The sequence below is a fragment of the Callithrix jacchus genome, chromosome 20 (assembly GCF_049354715.1).
Source record: "Callithrix jacchus isolate 240 chromosome 20, calJac240_pri, whole genome shotgun sequence".
NCBI lineage: Eukaryota > Metazoa > Chordata > Mammalia > Primates > Cebidae > Callithrix > Callithrix jacchus.
The window spans coordinates 1,580,435-1,603,436 of NC_133521.1; the positions used below are offsets into that span (position 1 = coordinate 1,580,435).

Sequence of the window (23,002 nt, forward strand, 5' to 3'; positions counted from 1 at the left end):
ATTTGGACTTTACATAGAAGCCCTAAGAGGCCTCAGTGCTAACATAAATCTTGGCCTGCCAGGAACGATGGCTCACAGGAACCTGTCATTTAGGCACTTTGAAGATCAACGCAAAAAAATTTCGAGTATGAGTGTTTGAGACTCGCCCGACCAACATGGGAAATTTTCGTCTTCAAAATGGAGACTCGCCTTGACCGACACAGCGCTACACGCTTGCTATAAACAACATAAAAACCGAAAGAAATAAAAAAGCTGAGCTGGGCACAACATGTGCTCGATCGGCAGCATGTACCCTACATTTGGGACTCTACATAGAAGCCCGAAAAGGCCTCACCACTAGCATGAAACTCAGCCTTCCAGGTACAATGGCTCACAGGAACCTCTCATTTAGGCGCTTCGAAGAAAAACGCAAAGAAAATTTCAGGAGACCCACCCGACGAACATGGAAAAGTTCCGTCCTCAGGAGAAAAACAAAACTTGGGTTAGGCTCGGCACATCACACCTGTAATCCCATGACAGTGGAATGTCGAGGTATGCAGGCAGTGAGATCACAAATTCGAGACTGGCCTCGACCAACAGAGCGCTACCCGCTTTCTATTAACAACATAAAAACCGAAAGAAATAGAAAAGCTGAGCCGGGCATGGCATGCACTCACTTCGGCAGCATGTACACTGAAATTGGGACTATACATAGAAGCCTGATAAGGCCTCACTGCTAGCATGAAACTCGGCCTGCCAGGTATGGTGACTCACACACACCTGTCATTTAGGCACTTTGAACACCAACGCAAAGAATATTTCGAGGATGTCTATTTGAGCCCCGCCTGACCAAAATGGGAAACTTCCGTCTTCAGAACGGTAATGAAACTTGGGTTAGGCTCGGCGCATCACATCTGTAATCCTGTGACAGTGGAAGGTTGAGCCAGGCGAACAGTGAGATCACAAATTCAAGACTGGCCTCGACCGACACAGCGCTACCCGCTTGCTATAAACAACATAAAAACCGAAAAAAATTAAAATTGAGCCGGGCATGGCATATGCTTGCTTCAGCAGAACCTACACTGAAATTGGGACTCTACATAGAAGCCCGAAGAGGCCTCAGCGCTAACATTAAACTCGGCCTGCCAGGAACGATGGCTTACAGGACATTGTCATTTAGGCGCTTAGAAGACAAACAAAAAAAATTTCGAGGATGCGTGTTAAAGATCCGCCCATCAAACATGGGAAATTTCTGTCTTCAGAACGGATAATTGCCTCGATAAAAGCAGTGGTACCCGCTTGCTATAAACAACATAGAAACCGAAACAAATAAAAAAGCTCAGCCCAGCACAATATGTGCTCGCTTTGGCAGAACGTACACTGAAATTGGGTCTCTACATAGCAGCCCAAGAAAACCTCAGCGCTAGCATGAAACTCGGCCTGCAAGGTATGGTGGCTCACAGGAACCTGTCATTTAGGTGCTTCGAAGACCAACGCAAAAAAAATTCGAGGATGTGTGTTCAAGACCCGCCTGACCAACATGGGAAATTTTCGTCTATAGAACGGAAAAAAAACGTCGGTTAGGCTCGGCTCATCACACCTGTAATCCCGTGACACTGGAATATCGAGCTGGGCGGACAGGGAGATCACAAATTCGAGACTGGCCTCGACCGTCACAGCACTACCCACTTGCTATAAACAACATAAAAACTGAAAGAAATAAAAAACCTGAGCTGGGCACGGCATGTGCTCGCTTCGGCAGCACCTACACTAAAGTTGGGACTCCACATGGAAGCCCGAAAGGCCTCAGCTATAGCATGAAGCTCCGTGTGCCAGATACGATGGCTCACAGGAACCTGCCCTTTAGGTGCTTCGAAGACCAGCACAAAGAATATTTCGAGGATGTGTGTTCGAGACCCGCCCGACCAACATGGGAAATTTCCGTCTTCAGAAGGGAAACAAAACTTGGTTTAGGCTCGGCGCATCACACCAGTAATACCGTGACAGTGGAATTTCGAGCCGGGCAAACTGTGAAATCAAAATTTTGAGACTGGCCTCCAACGACACAGCGCTACCCACTTGCTATAAACAACATAAAAACTGAAATAAATAAAAAAGCTGAGCCGGTCACGGTATGTTCTCTCTTCGGCAGCACATACACTGAAATTAAGAGTCTACATAGATGTCCAAAAAGGCCTCAGTGCTCGCATGAAACTCGGACTGCCAGGTACAGTGGCTCACAGGAAACTGTCAATTAGGCGCTTTGAAGACCAACGCAAAGAAAATTTCGAGGATGCCTTGTCAGGACCTGAACGACCAAAATGGGAAATTTCTGTCTTCAGAACAAAAACAAAACTTGGGTTAGGCTCGGCGCATCACACCTGTAATTTTGTGACAGTGGAATATTGAGCCAGGCGGACCGTGAGATCACAAATTTGAGACTGGCTTCGACCGACACAGCACTACCCACTTGCTATAAACAACATAAAAACCGAAAGAAATAAAAAAACTGAGCCAGGCACGGTATGTGCTGGCTTCAGCAGCACGTACACTGAAATTGGGACTTTACATAGAAGCCCGAAATGGACTCAGCTCTAGCATGAAACTCGGCCTGCCAGGTGCAGTGGCTCACAGGAACCTGTCATTTAGGTGCTTCGAAAACCAACACAAAGAAAATTTTGAACATGCATGTTTGAGACTTGCTCGACCAATATGGGACATTTTCGTCTTTAGAACGGAAACCAAACTTGGGTTAGGCTCGGCACATCACACCTGTAATCCCCTGACAGTGGAATGTCGAGCCGGGCAGACAGTGAGATCACAAATTCGAGACTGGTTTCTATTGACACAACGCTACCCGCTTGGTATAAGCAACATTAAAACCAAAAGTAATAAGAAAGCTGAGCCGGGCATGACATGTGCTCGCTTTGGCAGCTCGTACACTGAAATTGAGACTCTACATAGAAGCCCGAAAAGGCCTAAGCGATAAAATGAAACTCGGCCTGCCAGGTGCGGTGGATCACAGGAACCTGTCCTTTTGGTGCTTCGAAGACCAACCAAAAGAAAATTTCGAAGATGCGTGTTCATGGGCCACCTGACAAACATGAAAAATTTCCGTCTTGAGAACGGAAACAAAACATGGGTTAGGCTCGGTGCCTCACACCTGTAATCCCTTGAATGTTGAATGTCAAGCCGGGCAAACAGTGAGATCAGAAATTCAAGACTGGCCTCGACAAACACAGCACTATTCGATTGCTATATACAACATAAAAACCGAAAGAAATATAGAAGCTGAGCCAGGCATGGCATGTGCTCGGTTCAGCAGCATGTACACTGAAATTGGGACTCTACATAGAAACCCAAAAAGGCCTCAGCGCCAGCATGAAACTCGGCCTGCAAGGTATGTTGGCTCAGAGGAACCTGTCATTTAGGCGCTTCAAAGACGAACGCACAAAATATTTCGAGGATGCGTGTTCAAGACCCGCCTGACCCACATGAGAAATTTCCATCTTCGGAACGAGAACAAAACGTGGGTGAGGCTCGGCGCCACACACCTGTAATCTTGTGAAATGGGAATGTCGAGCTGGGCGGACAATGGGATCACAAATTCGAGACTGGCCTCAACCATCACAGCATTACCCGCTTGCTATAAACAACATAAAAACCAAGAGAAATGGAAAAGCTGAGCCGGGCACATCATGTGATCGCTTTGGCAGCACAGACACTGAAATTGGTAATCTACATAACAGCCCAAAAAGGCCTCAGCACTAGCATGAAACTCGGCCTGCCACGTATCGTGGCTCAGAGAAACCTGTCATTTAGGCGCTTCGAAGACCAACGCACAAAAAATTTCGAGGATGCGTGTTTAGACCCGCCCAGCCCACATGGGGAATTTCTGTTTTCAGAACAAAAAAAAACTTGGGTGAGGCTCGGCGCCTCACACCTGTAATTTTGTGACAGTGGAATGTCGAGCGGGGCGGAAAGTGACATCACAAACTCGAGACTGGTCTCGACCGACACAGCGCTATTTGCTTGCTATAAACCACATAAAAACTGAATGAAATAAAAAAGCTGAGCCGGGAACAACATGTGCTCGCTTCTGCAGCACGTACACTGATATTGGGACTCTACATAGAAGCCCAAGAAGGCCTCAGCGCTAGCAAAAATCGGCCTGTCAAGTATGGTGGCTCACAGGAACCTGTCATTAAGCGCTTGGAAGACCAATGCAAAATATAATTTCGTGGATGCGTGTTCCAGACCCGCCCCACTAACATGGGAAATTTCCGTCTTCAGAATGGAAACAAAACTTGGGTTAGGTTCTGCGCCTCAAACCTGTAATCCCGTGACAGTGGTATGTCGAGCCAGGTAAACAGTGAGATCACAAATTCGAGACTGGCCTCGACCGCCACAGCGCTACCCGCTTGCTATAAACAACATAAAAACTGAAAGAAATAAGAAAGCTGAGCCGGGCACAGCATGTGCTCGCTTCGGCAGCACGTACACTGAAATTAGAACTCTACATAGAAGCTTGAAAAGGGATCAGCGCTAGCGTTAAACTCGGTCTGCCAGGTATGGTGGCTCACAGGTACATGTCATTTAGGAGCTTCGTAGACCAATGTAAAAAAACATTTTGAGGATACGTGTTCGAGACCCGCCCGACCAACATGGGAAATTTCCGTCTTCAGAAAGGAAAGAAAACATCGGTTAGGATTGGCCCCTCAAACCTGTAATCCCGTGACCGTGGAATGTGGAGCCGGGTGGACAGTGAGATCACAAATTCGAGACTGGCCTCGACCATCACAGCATTACCTGCTTGCTATAAACAACATAAAAACCAAGAGAAATAGAAAAGCTGGCCGGGCATGGCATGTGCTCGCTTTGGCAGCATGTACACTGAAATTGGGACTCTAAATAGAGGCCCAAAAAGGCCACAGCGCTCACATGAAACTCGGCCTGCCAGGTACGGTGGCTTAGAGGAATTTGTCATTTAGGCGCTTCAAAGACCAACGCAAAAAATTTCGAGGATGCGTGTTCGAGACCCACCTGACCAACATGGGAAATTTCTGTCTTAGAAGAGAAAGAAAACTTCGGTTAGGCTTGGCTCATCACACCTGTAATCCTGTAACAGTGGAATGTCGAGCCGGGAGGACCGTGAAATAACAAATTCGAGACCGGCCTCGACCGACACAGTGCTACCTGCTTGCTATAAAAAAAATAAAAACTAAAAGAAATAAAAAAACTGAGCCGGTCATGGAATGTTCTCGCTTCAGCAGCATGTACTGTGAAATTGGGACTCAACATAGAAGCCCGAAAAGTCCTCAGTGGTAGCAAGAAACTCGGACTGCCATATACGGTGGCTCACAGTAAACTGTCATTTAGGCGCTTCGAAAACAAACACAGAAAACTTTCGAGGATGAGTGTTCGAGACCCGCCCAATCAACATAGGAAATTTCCGTCTTCAGAACGGAAACAAAACTTGGGTTAGGCTCGGCGCATCACACCTGTAATTTTGTGACAGTGGAATGTCAAGCTCGGTGAACAGTGAGATCACAAATTCGAGACTGGCCTCGACCGACACAGCGCTACCCACTTGCTATAAACAACATAAAAACTGAAAGAAATAGGTGAGCTGGGCCGAACACGGCATGTGCTTGCTTCGGCAGCAGGTACTCTGAAATTGGGACTCTATTTAGAAGCCTGAAAAGGCCTCAGAGCTAGCATGAAACTCAGCCTGCCAGGTATGGTGGCTCACAGACACCTGTCATTTAGGCGCTTCGGAGTCCAACGCAAAAAAAATTTGAGGATGTGTGTTCGAGACCATCCTGACCAATTTCCGTCTTCAGAACGGAAACAAAACTTGGGTTAGGCTTGGCGCATCACACCTGTAATCCCGTGACAGTAAAATGTCGAGGCAGGCGGACAGTGAGATCACAATTTCGAGACTGGCCTTGACGGACACAGTGCTACCCGCTTGCTATAAACAACATAGAAACCGAGAGAAAAAAGGTAGGCTGGACAGGGCATGTGCTCGCTTCGGGAGCACGTACACTGAAATTGGGACTCTACATAGAAGCCCGAAAAGGCCACAGCGCTAGCATGAACCTCGGCCTGCCAGGTACCGTAGCTCACAGGAATCTGTCATTTAGGCGCTTCGAAGACCAATGCAAAAAATTTGGTGTACGTGCTGCTGAAGCAAGCACATGCCGTGCCCGGCTCAGCTTTTTTATTTATTTTGGTTTTTATGTGGTTTATAGCAAGTGGGTAGCACTGTGTCAGTCGAGGCCCGTCTCGAATCTGTGATCTCCCTGTCCACCCGGCTCGACATTCCACTGTCTTGGGATTACAGGTGTGATGCGCCGAGCCTAACCCAAGTTTTGTTTTCGTTCTGAAGATGGAGATTTTCCATATCGGTCGGGCGGGTCTCCAACACGCACCCTCAAAATTTTTTTGCGCTGTTCTTCACAGCACCTTAATGACAGGTTCCTGTGAGCCACTGTACGTGGCAGGCCGAGTTTCATGTTAACAAAAGAGAATGGAGAGATGTTGCCCAGCGCTGTGAGTAACACCAGCTATCCTAACCATTTGGGAGGTCGAAATGGGCGGTTTACCTGAGGTCACGAGTTCCAGTTCACCCTGGGCATCTTGGTGAACATGCACTTCACTTAAAAAAAAAGTAGAAGATGAAAATCACATTAATCAGACAAATTGGTGTGATCAATCTGAACAAACGAGGTGCCAGGTGGCTCCAACACTTACTCCACCTTTCTGTATGACGTACTGCTTTTCTCCTGTCACCCAGGCTGGAGTGAAACACTGTGATCTCAGCTTATTGCCACAACAGCATAGTGGGTTCCAGCGGCCGTTCTGCCAATGCCTTTCAAGTAACTGTGGTTGAATATGTCAACACCACCTGAAACAGACAACTTTCTGTTTATTTTTTGAACCTAAAATCTATCTGTATTTGATTTGTACAAAACAGTTACAACGGCAAAACTAAGTGAATAAATAGAAAACAAAACACTGCGTAGCATTTCATTCTTGTGCTGAGGCCTTTTCGGGCTTCTATGTAGTGTCCCAATTTTAGTGTACGTGCTGCTGAAGCGAGCACAGGCCATGCTCGGCTCAGGTTAGCTTTTTTATTTATTTCAGTTTGTATGTGGTTTATAGCAAGTGGGTAGCGCTGTGTCGGTCGAGGCCCATCTCGAATCTGATATCACTGTCCGCCCGGCTCAACATTCCACTGTCATGGGATTACAGGTGCGATGCGCCAAGCCTTACTTAAGTTTTTTCTCCGTTCTGAAGACGGAGATTTCTCATATCATTTGGGCGGTTTTCGAACAGGCATCCTCGAAATTTTTTGCGCTGGTCTTTGAAGCCCCTAAATGACAGGTTCCTGTGAGCCACCGGACCTGGCAGGCCGAGGTTCATGTTAACAAGAGAGAACAAAGAGACGTTGTCCAGCACTGTGCATAACAGCAGCTTATTCTAGTCATTTTGGAGGTTGAGGTGAGAGGTACACCTGGGGTCACGAGTTCCGGGTCAGCCTCGGCATCCCGGTGAATACCCACTTCACTTAAAAAAAAGTAGAAAAGGAAAATCACAGAAATCAGACAAATTGGTGAGCTCAATCTGAACAAAATGAGGTGCCAGGTGGCTCCAACACGCACTCCACTTTTCTGTATGATGTACTGCTTTTTTCCTGTCACCCGGGCTGGAGTGAAACACTGCTATCTCGGCTTATTTCCAGAAGTGCATAGTGGGTCCCTGCGGCTGTTCTGCAGAAGCCTTTCAAGTAACTGTGGTTGAATATGTCAACACCACCTGGAAGAGACATCTTTTTGTTTATATTTGTAAACCTAAAATCTGTCCGTATTTAATTTGTACAAAACAGTAACAACGGAAACCTAAATGAATAAATAGAAAACAAAACACTGCGTAGCGTTTCATTCTTGCGCTGAGGTCTTTTCGGGCTTCTATGTAGAGTCCCAATTGTATTGTACCTGCTGCAGAAGTGAGCACATGCTGTGCCCGGCTCAGGTTTTTTATTTCTTTCGGTTTTTATTTTGTTTATAGCCAGCAGGTGGCACTGTGTCGGTCGAGTCCTGTCTCGAATCTGTGATCTCACTGTCCGCCCAGCTCCGCATTCCACTGTCATGGGATTACAGGTGTGATGCGCCAATCCTAACCCAAACTTTGTTTCAGTTCTGAAGACGGAGATTTCCCATATCGGTCGGGCAGGTCTCGAACACGCATGCTCGACATTTTTTTTGTGCTGGTCTTCGAAGCGCCTAAATGACAAGTTTCTGTGAGCCACCATACCTGGCAGGCCGAGTTTCATATTATTAACAAGAGAGAACGGAGAGACGTTGCCCAGCACTGTGAGTAACAGCAGCTATCCTAGCCATTTGTGAGGTCGAGGTGGGCGGTTCACCTGACGTAACGAGTTTCGGATCAGCCTGGGCATCTCAGTGAAAACCCACTTCATATAAAAAAAAAGAAGTAGAAAAAGAAAATCACAGAAATCAGACAAATTGGTGTGCTCAATCTGAACAACTGAGGTGCCAGGTGTGTCCAACCCACACCCCGCCTTTTTGTATGACGTACTGCTTTTCTCCTGTCACCCGAGCTGGAGTGAATCACTGTGATCTGGGCTTATTGCCACAAGTGCATAGTGACTTCCAGCGGCCGTTCTGCTGATGCCTTTCAAGTAAATGTGGTTGAATATATCAACACCACCTTGAACAGGCAACTTTCTGTTCTTTTTGTGAACCTAAAATTTATCTGTATTTGATTTGTAAAAAACTGTTAAAATGTCAAAACTAAATGAATAAATAAAAAACGGAACACTGCATAGCGTTTCATCCTTGCGCTGAGGCCTTTTTGGGCTTCTATGTAGAGTCCCAATTTTAGTGTACATGCTGCCGAAGTGATCACATGGCATTCCCGGCTCAGCTTTTTTATTTATTTCGGTTTTTAGGTGGTTTATAGCAAGCAGGTAGTGCTGTGTCGGTCGAGGCCTGTCTCGAATCTGTGATCTCACTGTTTGCTCGGCTCAACATTCCACTGTCATGGGATTGCAGGTGTGATGTGCCGAGCCTAACCCAAGTTTTGTTTTTGTTCTGAAGACCAAGGATTCCCATACCAGTCGGGCATGTCTGGAACATGCATTCTAGAATTTTTTTTGCGCTGTTCTTCGAAGCGCCTAAATGACAGGTTACTGTAAGCCACCGTACCTGGCAGGCCGAGTTTCATGTTAAAAAAAGAGAATGGAGAGACGTTGCCCAGCACTGTGAGTAATACCAGATATCCTAGCTATTAGGGAAGTCGAGTTGGGCGGTTCACCTGAAGTCATGAGTTCTGGGTCAGCCTGGGCATCTCAGTGAAAACCCACTTCACTTAAAAACAAGAAGTAGAAAAAGGAAATCACAGAAATCAGACAAATTGGTGTGCTCGATCTGAATAAAACAAGGTGCCAGGAGGCTCCCACTTTCACCCCGCCTTTCTGTATGACGTAGTGTTTTCTCCTTTCACCCGGACTGGAGTGAAACACTGCGATCTCGGCTTATTGCCACAACTGCATAGTGGGTTCCAGTGGCCGTTCTGCTGATGCCTTCCAAGTAAATGTGTTTGAATATGTCAACACCACCTGGAACAGAAAACTTTCTGTTCATTTTTGTGAAACTAAAATCTATCTGTATTTGATTTGTACAAAACAGTTTCAACAGCCCAAATAAATAAATAGAAAATGGAATGATGCGTACCCTTGCATCCTTGCGCTGAGGCCTTTTCGGGCTTCTATGTAGAGTCCCAATTTTAGTGTACGTGCTGCCGATGCGAGCACATGCCGTGCCCGGCTCAGCTTTCTTATTTCTTTCGGTTTTTATGTGGTTTATAGAAAGCGTGTAGCACTGTGTCTGTCGAGGCCCACGTCGAATCTGTGATCTCACTCTTTGCCCGGTTCGACAATCCACTGTCATGAGATTACTAGTGTGATGTGCCGAGCCTAACTTAAGTTTTGCTTTTGTTCTGAAGACGCAGGTTTCCCATAATGGTCGGGCGAGTTTTAAAAACGCATCCACGAAATTTTTTGTGCGCTGGTCTTTGAAGCGCCTCAATGACAGGTTCCTGTTAGCCACCATACCTGGCAGGCAGAGTTTTATGTTAACAAGAAAGAACGGAGTGACATTTCCCAGCACTGTGTGTAATACCAGCTATCCTAGCTATTTGGGATGTCGAGGTGGGCGGTTCACCTGAGGTCACGAGTTCCGGGTCAGCCTGGGCATCTCGGTGAAAACACAATTCACTTCAAAAAAAAGAAGTAGAAAAAAAACTCACAGAAATCAGCCAAATTGGTGGGCTCAATCTGAGCAAAACAAGGTGCAAGGAGGATCCAACCCCCACCTTACCTTTGTGTATGATGTACTGCTTTTCTCCTGTCACTCGGGCTGAATTGAAACACTGTGATCTCGGCTTATTGCCACAATTGCATAGTGGGTTCCAGCGGCCGTTCTGCCGATTCCTTTCAAGTAACTGTGGTTGAATATGTCAACACCACCTGGAAAAGACAACTTTCTGTTTATTTTATAAACCTGAAAGCTATCTGCATTTGATTTGTACAAAACAGTTACAATGGCAAAACTAAATGAATAAATATAAAACGGAAAGCTGCGTAGCGGTTCATCCTTGCACTGAGGCCCCTTCGGGCTTTCATGTAGAGTCCCAATTTTAGTGTACGTGCTGCCATAGCGAGCAGATGCCATGCCCGGCTCAGCTTTTTTATTTCTTATGGTTTATATGTGGTTTATAACAAGCCAATAGCACAGTGTCGGTCGAGGCCTGTCTCAAATCTGTGATCTCACTGTCTGCACTTCTCGATATTGCACTTTCCTGGGATTACAGGTGTGGTGTGCCAAGCCTATCCCAAGTATTGTTTCCGTTCTGAAGACGGAAATTTCTTATGTTGGTCGTTCGGCTCTCGAACACGCATCCTCGAAGTTTGCTTTGCGTTGGTCTTCAAAGCACCTAAATGACAGTTTCCTGTGAGCCACCGTACCTGGCAGGCCGAGTTTCATCCTTGCGCTGAGGCCTTTTTGAGCTTCTATGTAGAGTCCCAATTTTAGTGTAAGTACTGCCGAAGCGAGCACATGCCGTGCCCGGCTCAGCTTTTATATTTCTTTCAGTTTTTATGTGGTTTATAGCAAGAGGGTAGCGCTGTGTCAGTCGAGGCCCGTCTCGAATCTGTGATTTCACTGTTTGCTCGGCTTGACATTCCACTGTCATGGGATTACAGGTGTTATGCGCCGAGCCTAACCCAAGTTTTGATTTTGTTCTGAAGACGAAAATTTCCCATGTTGGTCGGGCGAATCTCGAACACGCATCCTCGAAATTTTCTTTGCGTTGGTCTTCAAAGCACCTAAATGACAGGTTCCTGTGAGCCACCATACATGGCAGGCTGAGTTTCATGCTATCACTCATGCCTTTTCAGGCTTTTATGCAGAATCCATATTTCAGTGTTCGTGCAGCCGAAGCGAGTACATGCCGTGCCCGGCTCAGCTTTTTTATTTCTTACTGTTTTTATGTGGTTTATAGCAACCGTGTAGCGCTGTGTCGGTCGAGGCCAGTCTCGAATTTGTGATCTGACTGTCCAGCCGGCTCGGCATTCCACTGTCACGGGATTACAGGTGTGATGCGCCGAGCGTAACCCAAGTTTTTTTTCCATTCTGAAGACGGAAATTTTCCATGTCTGTCGGGCAGGTCTCGAACACCCATTCTCGAAATTTTCTTTGTGTTGGCTTTTGAATCGACTAAATGACAGTTTCCCATGAGCCACCGTACCTGGCTTGCCGAGTGTCATGCTAGGGCTGAGGCCTTTTCTGGCTTCTATTTAGATTCCCAATTTTAGTGTACATTCTGCCGAAGCTAGCCCACGCTGTGCCCAGCTCAGCTTTTTTATTTCTTTCGGTTTTTATGTTGCTTATAGCAAGGGCATAGCGCTGTGTCAGTCGAGGCCAGTCTCAAATTTGTGATCTCACTATCCACCTGGCTCAACATTCCACTGTCACGGGATTGGAGGTGTGATGCACTGAGCCTAATCCAAGTTTTGTTTCCGTTCTTGAGACGAAAATTTCTTACGTTGGTCGGGCGGGTCTTGAACATGCATCCTCGAAATTGTTCTTGCGTTGGTCTTTGAAGTGCCTAAATGACAGGTTCCTGTGAGCCACCATACCTGGCAGGCTGAGTTTCATGCTAGCGGTGAGGCCTTTTTGGGCTTCTATATAGAGTCTCAATTTTAGTGTCTGGCTCAGCTTTTTTATTTCTTTTGGATTTATGTTGTTTATAGCAAGCCAGTAGCGCTGGGTTTGACGAGGCCAGTCTCAAATTTGTGATCTCACTGTTCACTTTGCTCGATATTCCACTGTCACGGGATTACAGGTGTGATGCCCCGAAGCTAACCCAAGTTTGGTTTCCGTTCTGTAGACGAAAATGTCCCATGTTGGTCAGGCGGGTCTCTAACACGCATCCTAGAAATTTTTTGCGTTGGTCTTTGAAGTGCCTTTATGACAGGTTCCTGTGAGTCACCGTACCTGGAAGGCCGAGTTTCATGCTAGCGCTGAGGCCTTTTCGGGCTTCTATGTAGAGTCCCAATTTCAGTGTAAGTGCTGTTGAAGTGAGCACATGCCGTGCCTGGCTGAGCTATTTTACTTCTTTCGGTTTATATGTTTTTTATAGCAAGTGGGTAGCGCTGTGTCCATCGAGGCCAGTCTCGAATTCGTGATCTCACTCCTTGCCCGGCTCGACATTCCACTATCACGAGATAACAGGTGTGATGCGCCGAGCCTAACCCAAGTTTTGTTTCCGTTCTGAAGACGAAAATTTCCTATGTTTGTCGAGCGGGTCTCAAACACGCATCCTCGAAATATTTTTTGCGTTGGTCTTCGAAGCGCCTAAATGACAGGTTTCTGTGAGTTACCATACCTGGCAGGCCGAGTTTCATGCTAGCGTTGTGGCATTTTCGCGCTTCTTTTAGAGTCCCAATTTCAGTGTACGTGCTGCTGAAGCGAGCACATGCCGTGCCCAGCTGAGCTTTTTTATATGTTTCGGTTTTTATTTTGTTTATAGCAAGCGGGTAGCACTGTGTCAGTCGAGGCCAGTCTCAATTCTGTGATCTCACTGTTTGACCGGCTTGACATTCCACAGTCACTGTATTGCAGGTGTGATGCGCCAAGCCTAACCCAAGTTTTGTTTCGGTCCTGAAGATGGAAATTTCCCATGTTGGTCGGTCGGGTCTCGAATACGCATCCTCGAAATTTTCTTTGCGTTGTTCTTTGAAGCGCCTAAATGACAGGTTTCTGTGAGCCACCGTACCTGTCAGGCCGAGTTTCATGCTAGCGGGGAGGCCTTATTGGCCTTCTATGTAGAGTCCCAATTTCAGTGTATGTGCCTCTGAATCAAGCGCATGTTATGCCCTGCTCAGCTTTTCTACTTCTTTCGGTTTTTATGTTGTTAATAGCAAGCGGGTAGCGCTGTGTCAATCTAGGTTAGCCTCGAATTTGTGATCTCACTGCCCGAACGCATCAACATTCCACTGTCACGGGATCATAGTTGTGATGCGCTGATCCTACGACAAGTTTTGTTTTTGTTCTGAAGACCAAAGCTTTCCATGTTAGCCGGGCGGGTCCCAAACACGCATCCTGAAATTTTCTTTGCATTGGTTTCGAAGCACTTAAATGACAGGTTCCTGGGAACCATCATAACTGGCAGGCTGAGATTCATGCCTGTGGTGAGGCCTTTTCCGTCTTCCATGTAGAGTCCCAGTTTCAGTGTACGTGCTGCCGAAGTGAGGAACATGCCGTGCCAGGCTCAGCTTTTATATTTCTTTCGGTTTCTCTGTTGTTTATAGCAAGCGGGTAGCACTGGGTCGGTCAAGGCAAGTCTCTGTTCTGAAGATGAATATTTCCCATGTTGGTCGGGCGGTTCTCGAACACTCATACTCGAAATTTGTTTTGTGTTGGTCTTCGAAGGGCCTAAATTACAGGTTGCTGTGAGCCAATTTTCCTTGCAGGCTGAGATTTATGTTAGTGCAAAGGCCTTTTTAGGCTTCTATGTAAAGCCCAACTTCAGTGTACGTGCTGCCGAAGCAAGCACATGCCATGCCCGTCTCAGCTTTTTTATTTCTTTCGGTTTTTATGTTGTTTATTGCAAGCAGGTAGCGCTGTGTCTGTCGAGGCCAGTCTTGAATTTGTGATCTCACTGTCTGACCGCCTCGAGATTCCACTGTCACGGGATTACAGGTGTGATGCGCCAAGCCTAACCCAAGTTTTGTTTCCGTTCTTGAGACAAAAATTTCTTATATTGGTCAGGCTGGTCTCGAACAGGCATCCTCGAAATTTTTCTTGCGTTGGTCTCTGAAGTGCCTAAATGACAGGTTCCTGTGAGGCACCATACCTGGCAGGCCGAGTTTCATGCTAGAGGTGAGGCCTTATTGGGCTTCTATGTAGAGGCCCAATTTCAGTGTTCATGCTGCAGAAGTGAGCACATCCCGTGCCTGGCTCAGCTCTTTTATTTCTTTCGGTTTTTATGTTGTTTATAGCAATTGGGTAGCGCTGTGTCGGTCGAGGGCAGTCTCGAATTTGTAATCTCACTTTCCACCCGGCTCGACAATCCACTGTCACGGAATTAGAGATGTGATGCGCTGAGCCTAACCCAAGTTTTGTTTCCGTTCTGAAGACGTAAATTTCCCATGTTGGTCAGGTGGGTCTCGAACACGCATCCTCAGAATTTTCTATGCGTTGGTTTTCGAAGCACCCAAATGACAGGATCCTGTGGCCGAGTTTCCTGCTAGCGCTGAGGCCATTTTGGGCTTCTATGTAGAGTGCCAGTTTCAGTGTACATGCTGTTGAAGCGGGCACATGACATGCCCGGATGAGCTTTTCTATTATTTTCAGTTTTTATGCTTTTTATAGCAAGCGGGTAGCGCAGTGTCGGTCGAGGCCAGTGTCGAATTTATGATCTCCCTCTCCCTTTGGCTCGACATTCCACTGTCATGAGAATACAGATGTGATGCGCCGAACATAACCCAAGTTTTGTTTCCGTTCTGAAGACGGAAATTTCCCATGTGGGTCCTGCGGGTCTTGAACATGCATCCTCGAAATATTCTTTGTGCTGGTCTTCGAAGCGCCTAAATGACAGGTTTCTGTGAGCCACTGTACCTGGCAGGCCGAGTTTCATGCTAGCGTTGTGGCATTTTTGGGCTACTTATAGACTTTTAATTTTAGAATACGTGCTGCCAAAGCAAGCACATGCCATGCCCGGCTTAGCTTTTACATTTCTTTCGGTTTTTATGTTGTTTACAGCAAGCGGGTAGCACTGTGTCGGTCGAGGCCAGTCTCGATTCTGTGATTTCAGTGTCCGCCCGGCTCGCCATTCCACTGTCACGGTATTGCAGGTGTGATGCGCCGAGCCTAACCCAAGTTTTGTTTCCGTTCTGAAGACAGAAATTTCCCAAGTCTGTCGTGGTGTCTCGAACATGCATCATCGAAATTTTTTTGCGTTGCTTTTTGAAGCGCCTAAATGACAGGTCCCTCTGAGCCACCATACCTGTTTGGCCGAGTTTCATGCTAGCGCTGAGACCTTTTTGAGCTTCTCTTTAGAGTCCCAATTTCAGTGCCCCGCTCAGATTTTTATTAATTTCGGTTTTTATGTTGTTTATAGCAAGGGGGTAGCACTGTGTCTGTCGAGGCCAGTCTCGAATTTGTGATCTCACTGTCCTCCCGGCTAGACATTCCACTATCACGGGATTACACGTGTGATGGGCCAAGCCTAACCCAAGTTTTGTTTTTGTTCTGAAGATGGAACTTTTCCATGTTAGTCGGGTGGGTCTCAAACACGCATCTTGAAATTTTATTTGCGTTGGTCTTCGAAGCGCCTAAATGAACGGTTCCTGTGAGCCTCCGTTCCTTGCAGGCCGAGTTTTATGTTAGCGCTTAGGCCTTTTTGGGCTTCTATGTAGAGTCCCAATTTAGTGTACGTTCTGCTGAAGCGAGCACATGTCGTGGCCGGCTGAGCTTTTTTATTTATTTCAGTTTTTATGCTTTTTATAGCAAGTGGGTAGTGCCGTGTTGGTCTCAGCCAGTCTCGAATTTGTGATCTGACTCTCCGCCCGGCTTGACATTCCACAGTCACGAGATTACAGGTGTGATGCGCCGAGCTTAACCCAAGTTTTGTTTCCGTTCTGTAGACGGAAATTTCCCATGTGGGCCGTGCGGGTCTCAAACACGCATCCTCGAAATATTCTTTGCGTTGGTCTTCGAAGCGCCTAAATGACAGGTTTCTGTGAGCCACCGTACCTGGCAGGCCGAGTTTCATGGTAGCGTTGTGGCATTTTCGGGCTTATTTTAGAATCCCAATTTCAGTATACGTGCTGCCGAAGGGAGCACATGCCGTGCCCGGCTGAGCCTTTTTTTCTTTTGGTTTATATGTTGTTGATAGCAAGTGGGTAGCACTGTGTCGGTTGAGGCCAGTCTCGATTTTGTGATCTCACTGTCCACCGGGCTCGACATTCCACTGTCACGGTATTGCAGGTGTGATACGCCGAGCCTAACACAAGTTTTGTTTTTGTTCTGAAGATAAAAATGTCCCATGTTGGTCGGGTGTGTCTCAAACATACATCCTCTAAATTTTCTTTGCGTCTTCGAAGTGCCTAAATGACAGGTTCCTGCGAGCCACCGTATGTGGCAGGCCGAGTTTCATGCTAGCAGGGAGGCCTTATCGGTCTTCTATGTAGAGTCCCAATTTCAGTGTACATGCTGCTGAAGCGAGTGCATGCCATGCCCTGCTCAGCTTTTTTATTTCTTTCGGTTTTTATGTTGTTAATAGCAAGCGGGTAGTGCTGTGTCGGTCGAGGCCAGTCTCGAATTTGTGATCTCATCATCTGCCCTGCTCGACATTCCACGGTCAGGGGATTACAGATGTGATGCGCCGAGTCTCACCTAAGTTTCGTTTTAGTTCTGAAGACGGAAATATCCCATGTTGGTCAGGCGGGCCTCGAACCCGCATTTTCAAAATTTTCTTTGGGTTAGTCTTCGAAGCGCCTAAATGACATTTTTCTGTGAGCCACGGTTCCTGGCATGCCGAGTTTCATGCTAGCACTGAAACCTTTTCGAGGTTTCGTGTAGAGTCCCAATTTCAGTGTACGTTCTGCCAAAGTGAGCACATGCCATGCCCGGCTCAGCATTTTTATTTCTTTTGGTATTTATGTTGTTTATAGCAAGCGGGTAGCACTGTGTCGGTCGAGGCTAGTCTAGAATTTGTGATATCACTGTCCGCCCGGCTCGACATTCCACTGTCACAGGATAAGAGGTGTGATGCGCCGAGCCTAACCCAAGTTTTGTTTCCGTTCTGAAGACAGAAATTTCCCATTTTGATCAGGCGGGTTTCGAACACGCATCCTCGAAATTTTCTTTGGGTTTTTCTTCGAAGCATTTAAATGACAGGTTTCTGTTACCCACCGTACTTGGCAGGCAGAGTTTCATGCTAGCGCTGAGGCCTATTCGGGCTTCTATGTAGAGTCCCAATTTCAGTGTACGTGCTGCCGAAGCGAGCACATGTCGTGCCTGGCTCAGCTTCTTTATTTCTGTCGGTTTTAATGTTGTTAAACAGCAAGCGGGTAGCACTGTGTCTGTCGAGGCCAGTCTCGAAATTGTGATCTCACTGTCCGCCTGGCTCGACATTCCGCTGTCACAAATTACAAGTGTGATGAGCCAAGCCTAACCCAAGTTTAATTTTTGTTCTGAAGACGAAAATTTTTCATGTTGGTCGGGCTTGTCTCGAACACGCATCCTCAAACTATTCTTTGCATTGGTCTTTGAAGCGCCTAAATGACAGGTTTTTCTGAGCCACTGTACCTGGCAGGACGAGTTTCATGCTAGTGCTGAGGCCTTTTCGGGCTTTTGTGTAGAGTCCCAATTTCAGTGTACATGCTGCCTAAGTGAGCACATGCCGTGCGCGGCTCATGTTTTTTTTTCTTTAGGTTTTTATGTTTTTTATAGCAAGCGGGTAGCGCTGTGTCAGTCGAAGCCAGTCTCGAATTTGTGATCTCACTCTCCACGAGGCTCGACCTTCCAGTGTCACGGGATTACAGGTGTGATGCGCGAAGCTTAATTCAAATTTTGTTTCCGTTCTGAAGACGGAAATTTCCCAAGTCGGTCTGGCGGATCTCAAACATGCATCCTTGAAATTTTGTTGCGTTTGTCTTTGAAGTGCCTAATTGACAGGTCCCTGTGAGCCATCGTACCTGGCATGCCAAATTTCATGCTATTGATCAGGCCTTCTCCGGCTTTTATGTAGAGCCTAAATTTCAGTGTATGTGCTGCCGAAGCAAGCCGATGTTGTGCCCGGCAGAGCTTTTTTATTTCTTTCGGCTTGTATGTTGATTATAGCAAGTGGGTAGCACTGGGTCAGTCGAGGCCAGTCTCGAATATGTGATCTTACTGTTCATACGGCTTGACATTTCACTGTCACGGGATTACAGGTGTGATGCGTCTAGCCTAAGCCAAGTTTTGTTTTCGTTCTGAAGTCGGAAAACTCCCATGTTGGTTGGACGGGTCTCGAACAATCATCCTCAAAATTTTCTTTGCGTTGGTCTTCGAAGCACCTTAATGACAGGTTCCTGTGAGTCACCGTAACTGGCATGCCGAGTTTCATGCTTGAGCTGAGGGTTTTTGGGGTTCTATGTAGAGTCCCAATTTCAGTGTACATGCTGCCAAAGCGAGCACATGCCGTGCCCGGCACAGCTTTTTTATTTCTTTCTGTTTTTATGTTGCTTATAGCAGGCATGTAGTGCTGTGTCGGTCGAGGCCAGTCTCGAATTTGCGATTTCACTGTTCGACCAGCTGAACCTTCCACTGTCACGGAATTACAGGTGTGATGCGCTGAGCCTAACCCAAGTTTTGTTTTTGTTTTTAAGACGAAGATTTCCCATATTGGTCGGTCGGGTCTCGAACACCCATCCTCAAAATATTGGTTGCGCTGGTCTTTGAAGCGCCTAAATGACAGGTTTCTGTGAGCCACTATACCTGGCAGGCCGAGTTTCATGTTAACAAGAGAGAACGGAGAGACGTCGCCCAGCACTGTGACTAACACCAGCTATCCTAGCCATTTGGGAGGTCGAGGTGGCCGGTTAACCTGAGGTCACGAGTTCCGGTCAGCCTGGGCATCTGGGTGAAAACCCACTTCACTTAAAAAAAAAGTAGAAAAAGAAAATCACAGAAATCAGACAAATTGGTGTGCTCAATCTGAACAAACGAGGTGCCAGGTGCCTCCAACACCCATTCTGCCTTTCTGTATGACGTACTGCTTTTCTACTGTCACCCAGGCTAAAGTGAAACACTGCAATCTCGGCTTATTGCCACAACTGCATAGTGGGTTCCAGCCGCCATTCTGCCGATTCCTTTCAAGTGACTGTGGTTGAATATGTCAACACCACCTGGAACAGACGACTTTCTGTTTATTTTTGTGAACATAAAAGCTTTCTGTATTTGATTTGTACAAAACAGTTACAACAAGACCAAATGAATAAATAGAAAACAGAACGCTGTGTAGCGTTTCATCCTTGCTCTGAGGTCTATTCGGGCTTCTATGTAGAGCCCCAATTTTAGTGTACGTGCTGCCAAAGCAAGCACATGCCATGCCCGGCTCAGCTTTTTTATTTCTTTCGGTTTTTATGCGGTTTCTAGCAAGTGGATAGCGCTGTGTCGGTCGATGCCTGTTTCAAATCTGTGATCTAATTGTCCGCCCAGCTCGACATTCCACTGTCATGAAATTACATGTGTGATGCGCTTAGCCTAACTAAGTTTCATTTCCGTTCTGAAGACGGAGATTTTCCATATTGGTCGGGCGTGTCTCGAACACGCATTCTCGAATTTTTTTTGCGCTGGTCTTCGAAGCGCCTAAATGACAGGTTTCTGTGAGCCATCATACCTCGCAGGCCGAGGTTCATGTTAACAAGAGAGAAAAAGAGACGTTTCCCAGCACTGTGAGTAAAACCAGCTATCCTAGTTATTTGGGAGGTCGAGGTGGGCAGTTGACCTGAGGTGACGAGTTCAGAGTCAGCCTGGGCATATCCGTGAAAACACTCTTCACTTAAAAAAATGTAGAATAAAAAATCACAAAATCAGACAAATTGGTGTCCTCAATCTGAACAAACGAGGTGCCAGGTGGCTCCAAACCTCACCCCGCCTTTCTGCATGACATAATGCTTTCTCCTGTCACCCGGGCTGAAGTGAAACACTGTGATCTCAGCTTATTCCCACAACTGCATAACGGGTTCCAGTGGCCGTTCTGCCAATGCCTTTCAAGTGACTGTGGTTGAATATATCAACACCACCTAGAGCAGACAACTTTCCGTTTGTTTATGTGAACCTAAAATCTATCTGTATTTGATTTGTACAAAACAGTTAAAACGGCAAAAATAAATGAATAAATAGAAAACGGAACACTGCACAGCGTTTCATCCTTGCGCTGAGGCCTTTTCGGACTTCTATGTAGAGTCCCAATTTTAGTTGACGTGCTGCTGAAGCAAGCACATGCTGAGCCTGGCTCAGCAATTTTATGTCTTTCGGTTTTTATGTGGTTTATATCAAGCAGATAGCGCTGTTTCGGTCGAGGCCCGTCTCGAATCTGCAATCTCACTGTCCGCCCAGCTCAACATTCCACTGTCATGGGATTATAGGTGTGATGCGTTGAGCCTAACCCAAGCTTTGTTTCCGTTCTGAGGATGGAGATTTCCCATATCGGTGGAGGCGGGTCTCAAACACGCATACTCGAAATATTTTTAGCGCTGGTCTTGGAAGCGTTTAAATGACAGGTTTCTGTTAGCCACCGTACCTGGCAGGCCGAGTTTCACGTTAACAAGAAAGAACAGAGAGACAATGCCCAGCACTGTGAGTAACACCAGCTATTCTAGCCATTTGGGAGGTCGAGGTGTGCGGTTCACCTGAGGTCACCAGTTCCAGGTCAACCTGGGCATTTTGGTGAAACCCACTTCCTGTAAAAAAAAAACAAAAGCAGAAAACAAAGTCACAAAAATCCGACAAATTTGTGTGCTCAATCTGAAAAAACGAGGTGCGAGGTGGCTCCAAACCCCACCCTGCCTTTCTGCACGACGTACTGCTTTCTCCTGTCACCCGGGCTGGAGTGAAACACTGTGATCTCGGCTTATTGCCACAACTGCATAGTGGGTGTCAGCGGCCGTTCTGCTGATGCCTTTCAAGTAACTGTGGTTGAATAAGTCAACACCACCTGGAACAGCCAACTTTCTGTTTATTTTTGTGAACCTAAAATCTATCTGTATTTGATGTGTACAAAACAGTTACGATGGCAAAACTAAATTAATAAATAGAAAACGGCATGCTGCGTAGCATTTCATTTTTGCACTGAGGCCTATTCGGGCTTCTATGTAGAGTCCCAATTTTAGTGTACATGCTGCCGAAGCGAACACATTCCGTGCCCGGCTCAGCTTATTTATTTCTTTCGGTTCCTATGTGGTTTATAGCAAGCGGATAGTGCTGTGTCAGTCGAGGCCTATCTCGAATCTGTGATCTCACTGTCCATTAGGCTCGACATTCCACAGTCACGGAATTACAGGTGTGATGTGCCAAGCCTAACCCGAGTGTGATTTTCGTTCTGAAGACTGAGATTTCCCATATCGGTTGGGCGGTTCTTGAAATTTTTTTTGCGCTGGTCTTCGAAGCGCCTAAATGACAGGTGTCTGTGAGCCATTGTACGTGGCAGGCCGAGTTTCATGTTAACAAAAGAGGACAGAGAGACGTTTCCCAGCACTGTGAGTATCACCAGCTATCATAGCCATTTGGGAGGTCGAGGTGGGCGGTTCACCTTAGGTTATGAGTCCCGGGTCAGCCTGGGCATTTTGGTAGAAGCCCACTTCACTTAGAAGAAAAAGAAGTGGAAAGAGAAAATCACATAAATCAGACAAATTGGTGTGCTCACTCTGAAAAAACGAGGTGCCAGGTGGCTCCAACCCCCACCCCGCCTTTGTATATGAAGTACTGCTTATCTTCTGTCACCCGGGCTGGAGTGAAACACTGTGATCTCGACTTATTGCCACAACTGCATAGTGGGTTCCAGCGGCCATTCTGCCGATTCCTTTTGAGTAACTGTGGTTGAATATGTCAACACCACCTGAAACAGACAACTTTCTGTTTATTTTTGTGAACCTAAAATCTATCTGTATTTAGTTTGTACAAAACAGTTACAATGGCAAAACTAAATTAAAAAATAGAAAATGGAACGCTGCATAGCATTTCATCCTTGCGCTGAGGCCTTTCAGAGCTTCTATGTAGAGTCCCAATTTTAGTGTACGTACTGCCGAAGCAAGCACATGCCATGCCCGGCTCAGCTTTTATATTTCTTTCGGTTTTTATGTGGTTTATAGCAAGCGGGTAGTGCTGTGTCGGTCGAGGCCCATCTCGAATCTGTGATCTCACTGTTTGCTCGGCTCGACATTCCACTGTCATGGGATTACAGGTGTGATGTGCCGAGCCTAACCCAAGTCTTGTTTCCATTCTGAAGACGGAGATTTCCCATATCGGTAGGGCGGGTCTCCTACAGGCATCCTCAAAATTTTTTTTGCGCTGTTCTTCAAAGCGCCTAAATGACAGGTTTCTGTGGGCCACCGTACCTGGCAGGCCGAGTATCATGTTTACAAGAGAAAACGGAGAGACGTTGCCCAGCACTGTGAGTAACACCAGCTATCCTAGCCATTTGGGAGGTCAAGGTGGGCGGTTCTCCTGAGGTCACGAGTTCCGGGTCAGCCTGGGCATCTCCGTGAAAACCCACTTCACTTAAAAAAAAGTAGAAGAAAATCACAGAAGTCAGACCAATTTGTGTGCTCACTCTGAACAAACCTAGGTACCAGGTGGCTCCAAACCCCACCCCGCCTTTCTGTATGTTGTACTGCTTTTCTCCAGTCACCCGGGCTGGAGTGAAACACTGCGATGTCGGCTTG

General features: G+C 46.6%; 1 non-coding gene across 1 annotated transcript; it reads right to left on the reverse strand.

Moving 5' to 3' along the window:
- Positions 1-22,268: 22,268 nt before the first annotated feature.
- LOC128929686 (U6 spliceosomal RNA) lies at positions 22,269-22,375 on the reverse strand. The gene has a single exon (XR_013530531.1). It is a non-coding gene; the product is annotated as a U6 spliceosomal RNA (small nuclear RNA).
- Positions 22,376-23,002: the final 627 nt, after the last annotated feature.